General features: G+C 47.9%; 1 protein-coding gene across 6 annotated transcripts in view; it reads left to right on the top strand.

The window, feature by feature from the left end:
- LOC144799973 (butyrophilin subfamily 2 member A1-like) overlaps positions 1–21,193 on the top strand; it is a 683,081-nt gene that overhangs the window by 40,264 nt on the left and 621,624 nt on the right. The window lies entirely within an intron of this gene.

Below are 21,193 nucleotides of genomic sequence, written 5' to 3'. Positions count from 1 at the left end.
GTGTTGTATGCATATTGGTATATTGTAGGACTGTTTTGCCTGCAAGAACCCAGTTTATGGTTTTGTGCTGATACCCATTCTTCATCAAAAAGTTCAAAACGGGGGCGGGGCCAAGGAGGCAATGGAGTGAGACATTTCTCCCTTGCTTTCCCTCCTCCCGGGCCCCGCCGTACTGCTGTTTGCTGCAATGGAGTGTCTGCGGCCGCTCCTTTGTGCTCATGGGCGGCATCGGAGCCCGGTAGGTGAGCGATCACGCGGATATTGGCCTGATAAATGAGGGCACGTGCCACAGGAGTATTGGGACTGGAGGCTACGATCCGCTGCCACCATCTTGTCAGTGGAGGCCGCCACTCCCCATGATGCGGGGTAAAAAAGTGACCATCCATCCTATTGTGGTACACGCAGCCCCCCTGGAGCCACCCATTGCTGAGGTTGATTGCGGCTGTTTCTTGTCCTGCAGTAACCCCTTGCAGCCGAGAGAGGCGGTGGCCGTGCTGTTTTGCCTGGTGGCCCAGAACTGGGCTCTGACGCTCACGTCTCCTGCCTGCTGCTGCCGGCCACATCCCTTGCCCACCCACAGCCGGACAGAGCAGGCCGGATGGATTGTGGATACCCTGCTGCAAGTTGGCCTGAAGGGGGTGTCTCGGCCCTCCGGGTACGCAGAGGTCCGGCCTGGTGGCGAGGCGCTGTCCCCTGGACCTGCAGAGCGAGGTGTTCCTGTATCCCCTGGGGATACGCACATAGTGTAAGCAGGGGCCACTACCTGGGGGCAAGCATTGCCCCTGGTACAGGAATCCGCGTGGGCCAGTCGGGCCCTAACTCCGTCCTGCATGACCCCCGTGCTCTGTGTGGACACTGCCTGGGGGAACTCCAGTGCGATACCGTTTCTAGTGGGAGCAAAAGGCATGAGTTTAAGGCCACCAAAACTGAATGGGATTTCGGAGGCTGTTGGGGGGCCTCATAAAATTGGCTGGCAGTGGGCACCTATTGGGGCTAGTGGACTGGAGGATCGCGCTACCTTGTAAGTGAAGGCCCCCACAAGAACCTCTTGCCGGACCTGGGAAACCTACAGCACTGGCCCAGAGAGTTTGGGACCAGGACACTGAACCAATCGCGTGGTCCCCGGCGAGCCAGAGGGCAGGTGGCGTGGTCATCACCAGTGGCACCCTTTTGGCCCCAGCCCCGGGTGCGGACGAGGCCCTCACTCCCACAGCCTTCGGCCTGCCCATTGACGTGGTGATTTGGAGCTTTGCGCCCCTCCTAGAAACATCAGAGCCTTACTTCTGCGCCGGTAGCCTTGTTGGAGCCAGCCGGTACAGCCTTCCACGCTGGCGAATTGAGTGGAGAACTCATGTCCCACGGTGGATCCGGCAGCCCTCCCCCACCATGCCCCGCTCAAGGTGACCAACGACACATCGGTAATATCTCTCTGGAGCAAGACTTAGCAGCAGGAGGTAACGCCGCAGCCTCAAACACCTCTGAGCACAGCGGCGGCCAGCGAGCACTCTGCCCGATCACCCAGGCCTACATGGAATGCTTCTTGCAGGAAATACGAGTTGACTCCTCGCTCAAGGAAGACTTCAAAGTGGGCCTCTGGGACCTCCGGAAGGAGGTGTCAGAAAGCGTACACAGGGTGGACGATCAGAAGCGGACGGTTGACGCGCGAGCCAATGTCCAGTAGATGGGGTGGCGGGCATTAACGCTCTGGAAGACCACATCAAGCTGCAAACTAAACAGGAGGACCTAGAAAATAGGAGCCGTCATAACAACATACGCATACAGGGAGTGCCGCCAGGGGTGGAGGGCACGGACATTATGACATTTATGGCTGAGCTCGTGCAGGCGGTCAGGGAAGATGAAGACGCGTCTCCTCCTGCCCTGGATCAGGCCCACTGAGTTGTTCTAGAAGGGAGAGAGCCGACAGCGGTCCAAATATCTTAACCAGTGCACTTTTTCACTGAAAAGGAGGATCATGCAAGCAGCTAGGGGCAAGACAAAACTTACTTTCCAATGCCATACAATAGAACTCTACCAAGATCTCCCCCCGGCTACTCTCTGCAAATGCCGCAACTTCAAGCCAGTCACCGATATTCTTCGCGCCCAGGTAATCCCCTACCAGTGAGGCCACCCCTTTGCATGCTTTGTACAACAGGGAGATAGGTCCTGGGACGTAGGGTCAGCTGGACCATGTGTAATATTATAAGAAAAACAAGTGCTGACCATACAACGAACTTCTGACTTCTCCTTATTTGGAGTAACAAATCTACTCTGATTCAAGATTTGTCTGGTATTTTTATTTATACCTTTGAATTTTTGTTTTTTAAGAGTTAGAAGATTGATTTGTATGAAAAAGACATACCACATGTATTTCACATAAATCAACGTATACTTAATCACAATACTATCAAATATAGACAACAAAACATGAATGACAACATATCATATATACATTAGCACAATGATTTGTGCTACAACAAAAATATTCATTATTTGCACTATCTTTCTTTGAGTAAAGTGTATTCACAAAGAAGAAAAATCAAATGGAGAGAAAACATCAATATCATAAACAATATTGGTGAAACTGAAAGACTTAATCAACATTTCAGTCATTCAAGGAGCAAATTGTTCCTAGCTGTTCCAATACTTGTCTCCAGTTGGCCGACGCGTTTCGAACTCGCTATTTTGATTCGCGTGTTCTCATCAGGGCTTTATGACTTTTTCCTTCAAAAGGTCATCGCAGTTAGGTAGGGTTCAATTATTCTATGCGGAGATCCCTGTCGCAATTTTCTCATTCGTTATTCGTGAAATCCAATATTTGAACGCGGAGTTTAATCAGTCGTCCCGCATTTTGTCAGCGGCGCCCCTGTGGGTCCTGTATGCCTGCCTGCTCTCGCCACTCGGCGTTGTTCCTTCTCACTTCTGAAGGCGGGGTTTACTCGATGTTTAATGCGAGCGCTCCGTTACCTGGTGGGCAGACAAGCGTCCAGTTACATACAGCTTGACTCTTAAAAAACAAAAATTCAAAGGTATAAATAAAAATACCAGACAAATCTTGAATCAGAGTAGATTTGTTACTCCAAATAAGGAGAAGTCAGAAGTTCGGTGTATGGTCAGCACTTGTTTTTCTTATAATACCCCTTTGCATGCTGGCACAAAGGCGGACTCAAATTCAATGCTTTGTCGCGGCCTTCTCACACTACTCTACCACTGATGGAGGGGGGCCCGGGGGTGCCCAGGAGCCATGGGGGTCAGATCCCGTTGTTCCTCTTGAATTGCTGATTGCCACCCCTCACAGATTTCCTCTTCCAGTGGGTAAGTCCTCTAACGGTATTTGAGCGCCTCTGTGCCGGTCACCACATGCAGAAGAAGTCCCAGTTAGACCCCGTTGGTCTATTGTTGCTATCTGTTATATTTTGGTTTTTCCTTACAGGATGGACATTCTGTAATGCAGGTCAACGGCGAAGGGTGACTTATTGCTTCATGTGGCATGGGAGGAATGTTGTGGAATATAACAGGCGGCCCGTAGACTGGGGGGGCTGGTATGGGGGCATACATGAGCGGGGTACCCACATGGGGAAGGGCCTAGTGGGGTCTGGAGATGCATTAGACAAGGATGGCCACTCTTCCCTGGAGCAACATGAGCGCCCCAGTCCTGCTGCCAGTTTAGCCACACAACTCTCCTGATGAGCCCATCGACACCCCCCCCCCACTCACCCTGGGTGATCTTAAGCTGCTCTCTATAAACGTTTGGGCCTGAACTCCTCGAACAAATGCAAACAAATCTGGTGGTAAATGTTGCAACAGGGCCCAGATGTCTTAATTCTTCAAGAGACTCACCTGGTAAAGGCTGATCTCCACTGCATGCCACACGCAAAGTACCCCAGGCGATATTGGGCATACTCCTCCTCCAAAACCCTTGGAGTTGTGCAAAGCCACCTTTTATACCTCTGTAGTTAAAGAGACATGGGATAAGGAGGGCAGCTTCCTATCTCTTCAACTACTCTGGGGACAGCGGTCGCCAACACTGCTTAATATATACGCCCCAAAGCCTCCCACGAGACATTTAATAGACGCATATTACAAGAACAACTGGGGGGGTAGAAGGAGACGTCATAGTCTGTGGGGATTTCAACCTGGTCTGGGACCCCTCTTTAGATAGGAGCTAGCACAACATACCAGAGCATAGGTGCGATGTCTGTAAATCTTAAAAAGTATATTGAAGGATACGGGTTGACTGATGCGTCATGATATAGGCACCCCCGCATTAGGGATTATTCTTTTTGTCACATCTTCCATCATGCGCTGCCATCACATATAGGAGCTCTCAGATATCTCTATATCCAATCACGTGCACTTAGCTCTCACCTGGGAGGCCACTACCCGTCGTGAAGACACCCTATCGTGAAGACCTGCCCATGCACTTGCGGCGCAACCCAGTGGACGTAGCAGAGATATGCAAGGGCATTGAAAAATACTTTGTTTTAATGACCTGCCCGAAATCTCTTTACACACGCTTTGGGACAGCTTTAAAGCTGCTATCCGGGGCACAATCACTACAGTAGCAATAGCCTGAGGGCTGGAAGCGCAGTTGGTAGAAACTAAACTTACTGCGGAGATCAAGCAGTTGGAACGCTTGGATAAGACGGATTCTACCCGAATATCCAAGAGACAGCTGCCCATTCTATGCAGCCAACTGCAAGCCCAGCGCGCGGGCAGGGCTGAGCGCGCCCTCCTGTCCCTACATCAAAGATAATATGGTGGGGTGACAAAACGTTGAAACTCTTGGCGCGTAAACTACGCCACCAACGCGCTGAGTCCCATATTGCTAAACTGCAAGTAGGCAACACAGGAGAGGTGACAGCGAAAGAGACAAACAAGAGGCCTTTCGAGTCTATTATCAACAATTGTATTCTCGTGAGGCCCCCCCCCAACGCGGCTTCACAAATACCTTACAGACTGCGACTGTGAGCCCTTACCCCCACAACACACAGCCCTCTTGGTCAACCCTATCACTGCAGACGAACTGGGCAACGCACTCCGAGCACTTCCCCTTGGCAAGGCCCCTGGGCCTGATGGGCTATCCGTACTCTTCTACCGCCTGTTCCTTTCCCAGCTTCAGGAACACCTCCTACATTTATTCAACTCCTTCTCACATAACACTGGATTCACCCCCACAGTGGCAATGGCGGAGATCTCACTCATCCCCAAGGTAGAGAAAGACCCCGTACAATGCTCCTTATACCCCCCTAAAGCCCTTCTTAACACGTATGCCAAACCTTTCACCAAAATCCTTGCAACACATCTTGACACGTATCTACCCCGCCTCATCAATCACGACCAAGTAGGGCTTATCGGCCAGTGAAAGGGGGGGAGATAGCATACTGCGCATTGCCCATTTAATAGAGAAAGTCCACAGACTTGACATACCCGCTTGCCTTCTCTCGCTGGATGCAGAGGAGGCATTTGACAGGGTGGACTGGACTTACCTCCGAGCAGTGCTCCACAAGATTGGTCTGGGGCAGGCCTTTAGCTCCATATTCATGGCTTCATATGTAGATCCGACCGATTGCGTTCGAGTGAACCGGAGGACCACAAGCCTGATTCCCCCCCCCCTCAGTTGCAGCACGCAGTAGGGTTGCCTGCTCTCACCCTTGCTCTTTCTCTTGGCAGGTAGAGCTGCTGGCTATTCGCATCCGGGCCTCAGAAGGAATCAAGGGCATCTGCTTTGGGGGTGCAGGAGCGTAAGAGTAATCTATTTGCAGACAATCTCCTCCTTACCCTTGCTCAGCCTGCTGTCTCACTCCCCAATGTCATAGAAAACTTGCAGACCTTTGCAGCTATAACTGGCTTCAAGACCAATATGACTAAGGGCTAGATGTAGGTAGCTAAATACCGGTCGGTAACGGCCGAAAATCAGTAAATTTCCTGTTACCGACCGGTATTTAGCCCTTTGCTATGTAGGAGGCTGGATTTAAGGATTTGGTAATTTACCGATTCGTTATTTTAAGGAATCGCTAAAATACTGATTCCTTAATTTAAGGAATCAGTAAATTACAGAATCCTTAAATCCTATGTAGGGAGCACTCAAGTAAGTACATTTTTGCTTTAAGGATTCGTTATTTACCACCAACTACAAGTTGGTGGTAAATATTGAATACCTTTTAAAAAAGCAAGTTTGTGCTTTTTTTAAAGTGCCATGTGGCAGACATACATGCCACATGTGCACACATGCACTATTCAGGGGTGCAACAGGGTGTCAATGTGACACCCTGCCACCCTTGAATATGCTCCCCCTATTACCGATTCGGTATTTACCGAATCTGTAATAATGAATGGCTTCCCATTCATTCCTATCGGCCTCCAGGCCCATAGGAATGAATGGGAACGTATTCCTTATTACAGATTTGGTAAATACCGAATCGGTAATAACGAATATTACCGAATCGGTAAAATTTACAGATTTTTTTTTTACCTACATTCTATTTACCGATTCATAAATACCGAATCGGTAAAATTCGGTATTTAGGAATCTGTAAATAGAGATTACCTACATCTAGCCCTAAGTCTTTCGTCCTCAATCTTACCCTTCCGATCACTAAGGCAAAGGCGCTACAGGGCGTCACCCTCTTCCAGTGGTCTTCAGACACCATCAAGTTCCATATCACCCCTACTCTCTCAACGTGGTCCGGAGCTAATTGGTCCCTCTTTCGCCACTTGATTTTTGGCGGACCTGCAGAGGTTGAAACCCCATCATATCTCCTGGCTGGGGCGTATCAGCACTATCAAAATGAACATACTCCCACGGGTTCTATACCTCTTCCAAACATTGGATAAATCGATCCAACATGAGGACATTCAACGTATCCAGAGAGATCTATTTTCACTTTCCACTTTTATATGGAATTATAAGCCTCCCCGCATAGCTCACTAGTTACTGATGCGGCCGCGTGATGAGGGGGCTGGCATGCCCGATCCTGTTGAAATACTACTGGGCGGCGCACCTGAGGTACTTCTCTGAGTGGGTGCTGGGCGAAAGTGAGAAGCACTGGTTCCACACGGACCGGCCAGTGTCGTGCTGGCCCCTGTGGTACCTTGACTGGCTGCCCAAACGAGCCCGCCCGCCCAGTACCTATCTGCAGCTCTGACCTGGACAGTATTAGATAGCTTCGATAGAATTGCCTTGAAGAGGGGACTAACCTCATTCCCATCCCCCATTACTTCCCTTACACGTAACCCGGCCTTCCCCCTGGGCCAGCGACGCTCGCTTTCTGCCATTGGGCGGAGTGGTACTGCCGGACTCTCAGCGATCTGTTTTTGGGAGGCACCATGAAGTCCTTTGAGGATTGCAGGGCAGAATTCGCCCTCCCGACCACTGCTCGACACCAATACCTCCAGTTGCCACATTGGGCAACACATCCTAGGATATACGCAGTGGCAACGCCCCCCACCACTCCTTTCGAGAAGCTAGTACGTGCCTTCGATGGCACCAAAGGGTTGCTCTCCAGAACTTATCAGGTGCTCCAACATTCAATCCCAGATCCCACGCATAATTACCAGGCTGCATGGCACAACGCTACCCCTGAGGGGATAAACACTAAGCAATGGGAAACACTACATCGTGATATCCCTAAAATGTATCGCCGTCTTACAGCGCATAAACTGATGTTCCGATGGTACCACATACCCGCCTGTCTGGCAACCATTTACTTCACGGTCCCTAACATATGCTGTCGCTGCGGACAGGTGGGAGGCACCCTCTGCCAAATCTGGTGGTCCTGCAAGGTGATTTCAACTATTTAGAAAGAGGTTTTGGGCCACATCAAGGTCATCTTGGGCTTCCTGGTCCCACCCCTGCCCCAAACAATCTTCTAAGGCATACGCCCTCCGACATCCCTGCTATGACACACGCTGATTGGACACTAGCGAGTCACGCTGCTGGCCGTGCGGCAACACATAGACTGTGCTTGGAAGCAAGCATCTCCTCCCTCGGTGGCACAGTGGTTCGCTAGGTCATGGCACTTTCTGGTGATGGAACGGCTGTTGCACAGCTTAGCCAACACAGATAAAAAGTTCCAACAGGTATTGCAGCCACTAACACGCTGTTTTACACGCATAGAATTCACATGCTTCAACCCCCCCAAAACGTAGGGCGCTTCAGCTCTTCGATACCAAGCGACCCTCCTCAGCTGGCCTGAGAGCCCCCACGCGCGTCGCTGGAACCTAGGCATCGCCCTCCCTGCACACTGTGCAAATGTGCACCTTACCACCATCTCGTAGATAGGACGCTCACCGACCTCTGGGAAGTTAGTTTGTTAGATGTTTTTAGTTTATTGAGTATTACCCTGCCCTAGATGACTTCACATACCAGGCCATCAAATTACTATTAGCTCAACACCAACTACACTCCCTTTATTGGGAGGCAGGCTGGTAAACAGCTCTTGGGACCTACTGCATAGACTAGACCGACCTTCGCCACTATAAGCACAGGGGGAATTATGCTCCTGTCATGCACTTCATATCTGTTAAGGCGCAGGAGCATTGAATATACCATGTGTACGGACATTCCCTAGTAGATCGCTTTCAATGCTGTATCCAACATAACAAAGTGGCCTGCCCAACGTGTTTGTAGGCCTCTTGCTGTGTATCACCTGTACTGTTATCTTTGTTCTATTAACCATGGCTATGCAGCTGGCCCGACCAGGGTTGTAGGCGATGCAATGTGTTTCACAATGCTGATCTGTATGATAACAATAACATCTTTTTTTTTAAAGGTTCATACCAATATGAATAGATGTCGAAAACAGATTTGCCAATAATAAAGCCTGCCGTACCATTCATTCTTTGTCTCGTCTTTTCCCAGTTGTCACTCACTCCTGTATGGTACAGCCACTGGCACACCAGCTCACAGATCCATTCAGTCAGTCAGTCACTCACACACCCACTCACTAACCTACACAGCCACTCATACATCCACTCTCAAAGGTTACTGGTTGCCGTTATGAAATAAAATTTAAAATTCACTTTAAAAACCCCCAAAGGTTATGTGGACGTTATAGTTAGGAAATAACATAAAAAATGGTTGAATTCACCGAAAAAAACAAAGGCTACGGAGACTTTATAGCTAAGCTCATATTTCACACACCCAAAACCATAGAAATTCAGCACTTATATTACCTGAGCTAACTATAACTTACGCCCCCACAATACACTGTTTATGACCTTACATTACATCACTCATGATGTGGACAGTGACATCACTCATGAACTCAAATGACATCACTGATGACATCGCTATAACCTCGTTTTTTTCAGTATATATATACTAAAATATATATATATATGTATATATATATATATATATATCAAAGCTCGAAGGTGTCCACCTTTGAGTAGCACGCGAACAGCAGCTTGGTTTATGTATAGGTGAGGACGGGGATCCACTCGTAGACGCCGCTCCGTACGGGATCTGCCTGACACGTTTCGAAGCTCCATATGCTTCTCTTCAGGGGCTTTAACGGAAGCGGTGTGCGCAACCACCGACCCACTTCTCCATTTTATATGCAACACACCCACCGATGGGAGGCTCAAATGAGACTGTGCATTCTGGGAAGTGTGGTCCAGGAAGCACACAATCAAGTCCTGTATGGACTCCACAAGTGGGCCCGTCCTCGATTCCAAGTACGACTGCTGCTTCACTTTCGTGACCCCCAGGGTACCGGGGTGGTGCATACTCCGCGGCTGGACGGCCGCGTATAAATCAAAGCTCGAAGGTGTATATATATATATATATATATATGTGGCGGATGTGGCGGAGGTGCGGGGAATTTGCACAATAAAGAAATAGCACCTTGAAGACTTGGGTCCGCTGTCCTCCTTGTACTGTATTAGTTGTCGACTTTTTGCTGCCATATGTATGTATATATATATATATATATATCAAAGCTCCAAACATCCACAAACGATAAGTCTGTATAGAAAGCAGCACACGCAGGGGGTGATTCCTCAGAAGATTTTAATGAGGAACCTCACAGCATACGACGCGTTTCGCCAGAGGGCTTCGTCAAGTAATGCAAAGAGCAAAGGCGCTCAACTCATTTTTAAACAAACAATCGTGCATCCACATGGTTGTTGAAAAGCAAAGAAGGACAATAATTGTGGCATCAAATGGATCGGCCATCTTTAGATGGTAAATTCAGGCATGTGCGCATATATAAACACACAAAGAAAACCATCATTACTAGATATATATACATTATTTACATGAAATCCAACATAAATATGCTCGGAGTTACATGAAACATCTCGCCCAAGAATGGGCATGAACATTCATTCCATAAGCCTTCAATGCACAATGATATTCATGGGAATGCATAGAAGGGCTGTAGGTATGGTGACAAATGGGTCAGCCATCAGCAGATGGTAAACCCAAACCTGTGCGCATATATAGACACAAGCAGAAAACAATCGTTTCTGAATGTATACATATATCTAGCCCACGAATGGGCATGAACATTAGTCCCATAAGCCTTCAATGCACAATACCGCCCTGAATGGGCAAAACACAGGAAAGCAGTGATAAAGGTACCATTGATCAGAGTACCTAACAATGTAGAGGGGCAACATTAACTTCTGCTGGTATACAAATATCCCCCCAATTTTATGCTAGCAGTGTTGAAATGATCGTAAAGCTAATCTTAGAGATATATTCATACTGCAATAACATGCCATCTGGCAGATTCGTGAATATCTGTGCCCACACTGGGCTATGTATCAACTGCTACTCCTGTAGGAAAGAAAATATCAAGTGGATGCACCCACAAATATCAAATCGAATATTATCTATTTACAAATATCTAAAACCAGAATTACTGACATGAAAAGAGACCTAATGAGAAACTATTTACATATGAGAGAATGTCCCGATACAAAAGAATCACAAGCAGAACAGACATGTTTAACCCAAATGAACCGAAAGTTCTTCATGCATATTAAGGCCGTTCGGGTGTTTGCTCTGCAGATCAATAATATATCGGGACTCCAATCTCCGCAGTTTTTGTAAACGATCACCCCCCCTGATACTAGCTGCTACACTATCGAGACAGATGTAAGTTAACAGATCCCTGTTGCTCTTGTGTTTTTTCTCGAAGTGCCTCGCTACGGGGTAAGTGACATCCTTTTTAGCTATTGCACGCATGTGCTCTAGTATCCTTAGTTTCACAGCATTGGTGGTACTGCCAATGTAGTTTAAACCGCAAGGGCAGGTGAGACAGTAGATTACATATGCAGTAGAGCACGTCAGGAACTTCATTATCTTTTTAGGTGTAGAAAGACCTGGCACATTATAAGCAAGCGTCCGCTTGCTATATTTGCAGGCCTTACACCGGCCACATGGATAGAAGCCATTCAGGACAGGGAGTTTCGATTTCTTCTCAGGAGCAATGTAATGACTCGAGACCAACTGGTCTCTGAGAGATCTCGCCTTCCTGAACGTTACAAGGGGATTACTGGGTAACTCAGCTTTGATGATATTGTCTGACATAAGAATACTCCAATTCTTTTTGAGTATCTTTTTAATTTGCCCAGCATTACTGGAAAAAGTGGTGATTAAACGAAATGCACCGTTTTTGGTTTTGACAGTTTTTTTCGTCTCCAACAGTGATTTCCTCTGCATCTTATTGGCTCGATCGAAAGCACTACTAAGCACTTTATCACTATAACCCCTTACCCTGAATCTCTGAAGACTAGACTGCTAGTGGCTCCATCGCATGCGCAAACAGCAGGAGAGACAGCGGACATCCCTGTCTCGTCCCCCTCCCAAGCTGAAAATCGCGGGACTTGCAATTATTAACTATAATTCTGGCTCAACACGCTGGTGGCCATTTTAGTTACCCAGAAACCAGCATTGTCTCACGGAGCTTGTTTTTGGGCACAACGAAATTTTATCGCACAAGTGAAGTGCGCTTAGATTTTTCTAATTTTTTTCTATATTTCTGTCTTGCTAAATATACAAATAACGCTTTACATTCTCTACAACGTTTGTGCCAGTTTCATTCCTCAATTCGACTGGGCTGGTCTTCTAAAAGTGAGTGCTCATTTACTTTTAGTTATTTTATTGTTTTACTAGTTCCATCAATCCTCAGACATTATCATATATTTATTCTTCAAAGTGTGTAAATCAACAACTAATTACAAATATATATTTATTATACAAATGACATTACTATAGTTTTGGAAGTATCATAATTTAATATCTGAACACAAAATTCAATTTGAGGCTCCTGCAAAATTTCTTCAGAACAAAGGTGAGCCACCGATACCATGGTCCAGATGGAAAGAAGAGTTCATCACTTATATGAAGACCATAATTTGGGAACGCATGGGTGCTGAAAGAAAAAAAAGCATTTTACTTCATTGTCTTGGCTCGGAGGGCCAAGTGGTGTTCAGAATGCTACCTCAGATTTCTCCACAATCTGGTGAAGGTGATAATATAAATGTTTATGTGGAAGCATTAACTAGACTTGAAAAAAGATTTAAACCTACATCCAATATTGCTTTAAACAGATTTGAATTTTACACCAGAGCACAGAAGGATGATGAATCTTTTGATGACTTTTTAACAGCATTAAGATATTTGAGTTTACATTGTAATTTTGGCAATATTACCGACGAAATGATTTGAGACCAAATTATAGTGCATGTAAAAAATAAGAAGATTCAAGAAAAATTATGGGTCATGGATGACCCTAAGCTTGAAGAAACAATTTCTATAGCTAAATCTACAGAATTGTCAGAGAAGTGGATGGATGTGGTCAAACAAAATTCTAACAAATCCACCCCAGAGGAAGAGATTTGTGTGGTCAAGTCAAAAGGGGAAGTTAAAAATCTCAACGTTACTCAAGGGAAATCCAAATACAATTACAATAGTTTTACTGGTAAAAGACAAGATCATCCAAACAACTATATTTCTTGCTTCAGATGTGGAAGCAGATCACATATAGCTTCTTTTCAAGGATGCCCAGCAATGAATAGAGAATGCAAAGTCTGTGACAGAATTGGCCATTTCAGCAATGTCTGTAGAAACAGACGTTTCAATAACCAACCACACAACATTTCCAGTAATGTTGACACCAACAAAGGGGCGCTAGGTGGCGCACGACCAAGATGGCGCGCACATGTGAGACTCAGCCCAGCCGGGCAGCCAATCATCCTTTATTCCTATCCTTTGATATGTAGGAGGAAATCTACCCTCACCTTTTGCTGCCGGAGTGCCTGCAGATTCCGTGGGTGTCCTTTTTGTGCGCTTGGACGGCCGGATCGCAGCTCAGAATACCACTATTGCTGGAAGCGGTGAGAGGGGAGTCGGTGTGGAGACACAAACGCGGCTACATCGGCTGGGACAGCCCAAGGCCAGCAACGCAGTAGGGGGTGGAGTGCTGTGCAGCAGACGGCGGCGAGCGTGCTCTGCTGCTCCCGTAGACCTCAGACAGCGGAGCACGGAGTGAAGAGCCGCGTTTGTGGATGCCGTGCCACCCCCCCCCCCCCCTCTGGAATTGGAAATAATCGCGGGCCGGTGGCCCGTAACCCTAGAGGCACTTTGGCGGTGGCCCGGGGAAACCTGGAGACCCAGGCTGAGCTGCCGCCGAGCAACACCGCGGCGGAAGGCACCAGTGGCAGGATCAATATCGGCGGTTCCCTGAAGCACCCGATCGTGCCCGGTGGGCCCTACAACGGTGAGCTGGGCCAGAAGACCTCACGCCCCCCCCCCCTGCACCGCGCCCCCGCCTGGAGCTTGTTGTTGGGCCCTGTGGCGGCCCAGGAGAGGTGCGGCCGCCATTTTGAATCGGAGCAGTGTGCAGTGCCAAGGAAGGAGTACGCCATTTTAGCATCTTTGCAAGAGCGGGGGCCTGCCTGAAATATCCTCTGCCTGTGGTCCTGAGTGTGGCCCCAACGCTCACGCAACGGGACTTGCTGGCCAGTGCCCCGTAATTCAGTGGGCTGTGAGAGGTGGCTGGATGCTACCGGATGTGGATGGTGAGAGGCCCAGATGAGGACGAAGTGCAGCTTAGCTGGGCTCCGAGGCCCCCCCCTCCCCCCCCCCCCTTGAGCCGCGCGGGATCTTGACCCCAACAGGTTAGTGGTCTGGCCCTATTGTCCTGTGGTGCCCTTGCACCCTACTGCACCATTCAGACCCGTAGGTGCGAGTCTATGCTGCTAGCTCTTACACAGTCACAGCCGGTAGCCACCTACGGCTGATGCCTGCGCCTGGCCCTGTGTACCATAATTCGGCTCAAGCCCCGGGTGAGACGGAGGCCTTCCTGTGGATCATTACTTCTATTACCGTAGCCAGTCCAGCACCTGCATACTGTAACTTAGCTAGTACTTCATCACGTAGCTGAGCCCTTCGATCGCTGCTGCGCCCTTCGCTCCTTCCCCTTGGGGGCCCGCTCCCTATTGCAACATAACCAGAAATCTGTCAAGATGGGACGCACTGACACTAAACAATCGAAGATCCCGTTTGAAACGCGCAAAGCGCCCAGATCGCAATCCGTGGAGCGTTTGGACTCTGGCAGAAGACTGGAAGGCGCTCCTGTTGGGCATGAAACAAAGCCTCACGTCCATAGACACCAAGATGGACACAATGAACTCACGAATGGAAGCAGTGGTTAACAAATTAGACCAGCACGAACACTGCATCAAGGAAGTCGAAACCAGGATGTCGGACATGGAGGATGGCGCCACAACCAGTAAAGGTCAACTCACCTGGATAAGCTGCTCTGAATCATAGCCGAGAAAAATGAGGATTTGGAGGCGCGCTCCAGAAGGAACAACCTACGTATCCTAGGACTGGCGGAATCCACCAATGTGGGCCGTATGGAGGACTTTGTCGAGAAATTGGGGGCGGATCTGTTCGGTAGGGAATCCTCCTCGGCTCACCTGGTTGTGGAGCGGGCGCATAGATCCCTGGCGGCTCGCACCCCTTCGGGGGCAGCACCACGGCCGGTGATAGCACGATTTCTGAACTATTGAGATAGGGATACGGTTCTACGCCTGGCCCGCGAAAGAAAGCAAGTACACTATGAGAACACAACATTGTCATTCTTTCCTGATTTCACTTAGTCAGTGCAGGAGGCCAGGCGCAAGTTTTCCGCAGTTTAGAAGAAACTTCAAACGCAGGAGATCCGCTATGCTGTACCCAGCAAAATTGCAGATCACTCATCTTGGAAAGCAACACTTTTTTCAGAACCCGCAACAGGTGGAGGACTATCTCAAACGTCACTGCAAGGCTGTATCGGCGGGATCTGGAGCACGGGATCGCTCCAGGTCTCATTCTCCCCTATCGGACCCAGACTGATGATTTTACTACCTCTATACATTTTGCAGGCCTCCTGGACACTCTGCTTTTGAAGTTCTGCTCTGCAAGGGTGATGTATGAAACTGTTTACTACATATTTTCTATAATCTGCCCGGCAATCTGTCCCCGTCCTGCAGGGTCTGTCTGTTGTAAGACGGTACAGGAGGCGGGTGAAAGTATGGAAGGCAGAGGGCGGGTCGTGTACCCCTGGTGTTTCCCTATGTGGGCGTTCCCCATTCTGACATGTTAAAATGGGGAAGTAAGAGTTGTGTTATGCTTGTTCAAAGGGTGGGTGGGGTTTGTGTACCTGGCAAGTTGGGTGAGCCGGTGTGGGAGGGAGGGGAGAATACCTTGGATGTCACATGGCTACCTAATAATCATTCATTAATAGCAACGACAGCATGGTTGAGTATATGTCAATTCCTCTGTGGTAATGGTGGCTAGTGAACGAGACACACATATTATTAAAATATTGTCATGGAATGTGCGGGGGCTGAACAACTCGAGGAAGAAGAAGCAGGTGCTGGGATACTTAGATCGCCACCATATTGCGGTTGCCATGTTACAGGAAACGCATTTGTGCCCCAAGACTATGCCTCTTTTTGCTTCAAAGTGGGCTTCATATCGCTCCTTTGCATCCTATTCAACTTACGCCCAAGGGGTTACGATCTTAGTTAGAAAGGGGGTGGTATTTGTACCAGGAGGGACAGAGACAGATACAGGCGGGCGCTACTGTCTTCTTTGGGGGAGACTAAACTCATACAACGTGACTTTTGCCAACTACTACGGCCCAAACATTGACGAGCCTCACACACTCCTCCAATTATAGAACAAGATTCAGGAGATAGGTTCTACCTTCGTGGTATGGGGCGGGGATTTTAACACGAAGGTACAGCCTCGACTGGACAGATCCAATGCCTCCCCAGCCCACTATACTAATTCAAGCAGGACACTACAGGAACTCATAGCTGACAACTGTTTATTAGATTCTTGGAGGCACGTACCTCCCACTGGGAGAGAGGGCACCCATTACTCGTCGATTCATACATCCTGGGCTAGACTAGATTACATATTTCTATCTGCGGGAATGGCACACTGGCTGGGGCAGGTGACACATTTAGCTCGTACGAAATCCGACCACTCGCCTGTCTTGGTGAACCTACACTCCCCCTATAGGAGTTGGCGCCTCAATCCTTTACTCTTGCAAGATGCAGTTTTTATGGCAGAACTAGAACAGGATATTCAGGACTTTTTTGAACGTAACATGGATTCTGTCTCTAGTGTTACCACAGTGTGGGAAGTCTTCAAGGTCACAGCTCTGGGGTGGTGCATTTCCAAAGGGGGTGGTATCCTCAAGACACTACTCAACGACCTTAGCAAACTGGAAAAGACACTTAAACAGTTGGATGCGCGACACGTTGACAGAATACGAAGGACTGGCTGACAGAGAGAGCAGGTTCCGAGGCAAGCCATACATAGCGAGAGTATATGGTGAAGGCGACCGGCCGGGAAAGGCTCTGGCGGCCGCAATTAGGGCCCCTAGGTTTTCCAACTATGTTATGGCCATACAGGACATGCAGGGCAACCTACACAGAAACCTCCCTGACAATCTCAATACATTTAGAGATTTCTATAGCACCCTATTTTCTTCCCAGAAAGGGGGCCCACTAGACCTGGCAGCCTACCTAGACGACATGGCCTTGGCATGGTTGGGAGACACTCAACGTAAGTTCCTGGACCTCAATCTGGAACTGGACGAAATTACGGAAGCAATCATGCAAATGTGGTCGTCGCGGGACCCGTGGTCGGATGGGCTACAGATCGAATTTTATAAAGTATATGCCCCTATATTAGCCCCTATCCTGAGGGAAGTCTTTTGTGCTGCACGCGAGGAGGGATGCCTACCGCAGTCGATGCGTGAAGCCTTGCTCACCTCATTACTTAAACCAGGAAAGCCCCCAATATGCTGTGACTCATATCGGCCCCTGTCTTTACTAAACTGCGATATGAAAATACTTGCGAAAGTTCTGGCGACCAGACTCAACTTGCTGATGAAAAGACTTGTGTTACCTGACCAGGCGGGGTTCATCCTGAGTCGGGCCACTGCGCACAACCTCAGAACCCTGGCAGCAGTACTGCAGGATATAGACCCCAAATGTGCTGCAGTGGTGGTTTTCCTCGACGCTACCAAAGCGTTTGACTCCCTAGAGTGGGATTATCTGCTGGGCGTATTGGGCCGCATGGGAATGCCTACCTCATTCCTCCAATGGATACAATTACTTTATTGCCGTGCGGTGGCGTCGGTGCTTTTAAATGGCGCCAGATCCTCCCCCTTCCCCATTTCCAGAGGAACGCGCCTGGGTTGCCCCCTATCTCCCATCAGATTTGCTCTGGCCATTGAACCTCTAGTGCTAAATTGCACCAGCACCACAATGACAAAGCGCTAATCTACCCGGCCAGGCAGTTGCTTATTTCCCTATATGCGGGTGACATGACCTTATAGGTCCGCAAACCCCAGGAAAATCTGAACCCCATCCTCAGGGAAATCACCAAATTTGGGGTCATATCTGGTATACAGATCAACTGGTCTAAGTCTGCAGTTTTCCCCCTGACAGATAACACTCAACCACACCAGCTAAACTACCCGCTGGCCTGGGAATCGGAAGAACTCAAATACCTGGACATATTCATTACTAGGGACAGCGACGCTTTGATGAGAGCTAATTACGGCACAGCCATGGATAAAATCACTGACTCCGTCACTAAGTGGCTGCGCTTGCCCCTATCCATGACAGGGAGAATTTCACTGATCAAGATGGTATTGCTGCCCAAATTGCTGTACCTCTTTATTAATATGCCGTACTACCCAGGGAGCTTCTTCTTCAAAACACTCAAGACGCAACTCACGAGGCTTATATGAGGGGGGAAACAGGCACGCCTCAACCTGCGCACTATGATGCTGCCCTATCATCAGGGAGGATATGACGTACCTAACTTCGAATTTTATTACTATTGTGCACAGGTCCACTTCGCGCTGTATTGCTTCCACCCACCACCCTATATGCCCCACCTGGCGGTGGAGGATGGCTACATGGCACGACGCCCCCATCGGTCTACCTCTTCACGTCGGTGAGTGAACACGGGCGAAATCCCTCCACTGTAGATTGCACGGTAGTGGCGTGGCAGCGAATAGCCCGTAAATTATAGTCCCCAATGCTATACTCTCCTAAGATGACCCTGATCCGAAACTCCCTGCTTGCTGTCACAGGCGAGGGAATCTGCCATAAGATGCTCGAAAGACTTAATTACTCGGGGAGATCTCTATATTGGAGGGCAATTTCGTAACAAAGAACAATTCTTCACCACACATACACCAACAATAATGGACACATTCCTTTATACCCTTCTTCGTCAGAGTGTTAAGGCTGCAACCCCTGCATTTTCTGAGGAGCCAACCACATTCGACCCCTTGCATGCGTTTCTGCAAGTGGACCCTCCCAGGCACGCTGTGTCACTTCTATATAAACACACGCAGGCAGCAAGGCCATCTCACGCGATTAGAGCCAGGCAAGAATGGGACAAAGATCTGGAAGTCCCATTGTCTGATGATCAATGGGAATGTTGCTGTACACACACAGAAGCCATCACCGGGAATAGCAGATTATGTCTCATACATATTAAGTTTTTGCATAGATTATATCACACCCGACCAGACTGCACAGATTTCAACTCCGGGAGGACGACCGGTGCATCAGAAGTGGTTGGGGAGGGAGCGGACTTTCTGCATCTGGCATGCAGTTGCCCCCATGTAGCAACCCTTTGGACACAAACAGTTGAGGGACTCTCAACTGTGCTAGGGATCCAACTAGATCCTTGCCCACTTGTGGGCCTCCTGGGACTATCCCAGGACATCAACACACCGCACAGAAAATTGCTAGCTATGGGACTGCTTCTAGCGAAACGGCATGGTGCTTGCCGCTGGGGGAGAGGGCGCGCGCCCAAATTTAAATGCTGGGTCCATGCCATGACCACATGGCAAGACAATCTAGGTTTTTATGCAGAAATGTTACCCATTAAGTCACCCCCGAGGGATATCTGGGGCCCGCTTACCACTTATCTGTTATCACAAGGCAGTGCTGCTGATGGAGGGTTGGAGTGACCCGCCACAGAGGTGGAGGTTAATACCGAGCCTTGGGGAGACCCCCTAAACTCTCAAGAAAGAATGGCTATGTAAAGGTTTGAAATATGCTAATGTCGGGGGGGGGATGCGGGAACCGTTTGAGGCGACTCGGCGGAATCTCATATGTGTACAGAGGGGAGTGTTGGTACTGGAGGGAGGAACGGTCGTTGGAGGGTTCAGCTCTTGTGTACTGTACCATCTAACTCCACTTGCATGGAGCATTGTGGTTACCTGCACCGCATGTTGCTGTTTTCTTCTGATTAAGAAATCCTCTGTGCTGAAAGGACTTGTGTTGACATCGAGGATACTAATGGGGGGGAGGAAGTTACTGTTCAGACAGCGTTGTTACGGGAAGGTGGCATATGTTGATATACAATGCAGCTTCTAATTCGCCGAATGTGTATTGCACTGATGTACTGTAAAATGATTCAATATCGGTTTTTGAAACTTAAAAAAAAAAAAAAATGTTGGAGCTAGATAGCACACAATACTCTATCCTCCACCTCAAATACTCCTTTCATGTAGGGGGAACAAATGTGGGAGATTATTCATGAATAAACTCAGAGCCGAAAAAAACAAACAAAAAAAAAATTTTGACACCAACAAAGTCACTAGTGTTAATGAGTGTCAGGATCCCAACAAAGGTTTTGTTGTATCTATTACACAATCGGGTTCTGGAAAAGAAAACTGTATGAAATCTCCTAAATGTTCTTTTGAAATTTTAGGTATTGAGTTAATCTCATGGTAGATTCTGGCTCACCGTGGACAATTATTAGCATGCAGTATTTTAATGGAAAATTACAGGAGGTGTGTAAAATAAATGACTTGCAACAATCTGACATTAATGCAGAAAGCTTTGATGGGTCAAAAATTGACATAGAAGGTTTTCTAAGAGTGCCTTTGGATTTTAAAGGAAGATCTGCTCACATTAAACTGAATATTGCTATTAAAGGTGTCAATGTCTTAGGCTGGGGGGATCAGTGGGAATTGGGAATTATCCTCAATCCACGATCTCAGAATCCGGTTTCGCTTTGCGATGAACATCCTATGCAATTGGTTACCATAGTCGGCCATAGTGAAGATTATAAAAAAGATATGTCTTATTTGATACACAAATATAACAAAGTATTCTGTGATAAATTGGGGCGATTAAAACATTTCTCTCACAGAATTGTTTTGAAAGAAAAAGCCATTCCCGTTAAACAAAAGTTGAGAGGGGTGCCTATCAATATTAGGGATGAATTGAAAGAAATGCTACAAGAATTACTTAAGGATAACATTATTGAACCAATTGAATCTTCCGAATGAGTTTCACCCATTGTTTGGTACGCATGCCTGATCAAAAATTACGTGTGTGTGTTGATTTGAGGGCACTACATTCCAACATCATAATAGATTGTCACCCTCTCCCCAATGTCAATGAGATTGTTTCATTGAAAAAGAAGTATACTGCGTTTATCACCCCATTAGGGCTTTTTCAATACACCAGAATGCCTTTTGGGCTGGCATCGGCAGCCTCTGTATTCCAGCGAGTAAAGTTCCAAATTTATAAGGATGTTGACACTTATGTCAAATGTTTCCAAGACAATATTTTGTTTTTTTCAAAAAATGAAACAGAACATGTATTACATCTTGATTATGTTTGCAAAAGGCTTGAGAAG

Source organism: Lissotriton helveticus, chromosome 12 (genome assembly GCF_964261635.1).
Source record: "Lissotriton helveticus chromosome 12, aLisHel1.1, whole genome shotgun sequence".
Lineage (NCBI taxonomy): Eukaryota > Metazoa > Chordata > Amphibia > Caudata > Salamandridae > Lissotriton > Lissotriton helveticus.
Note: the sequence above shows the minus strand (reverse complement) of the source record. Positions and strands in the feature narration are given on the sequence as shown.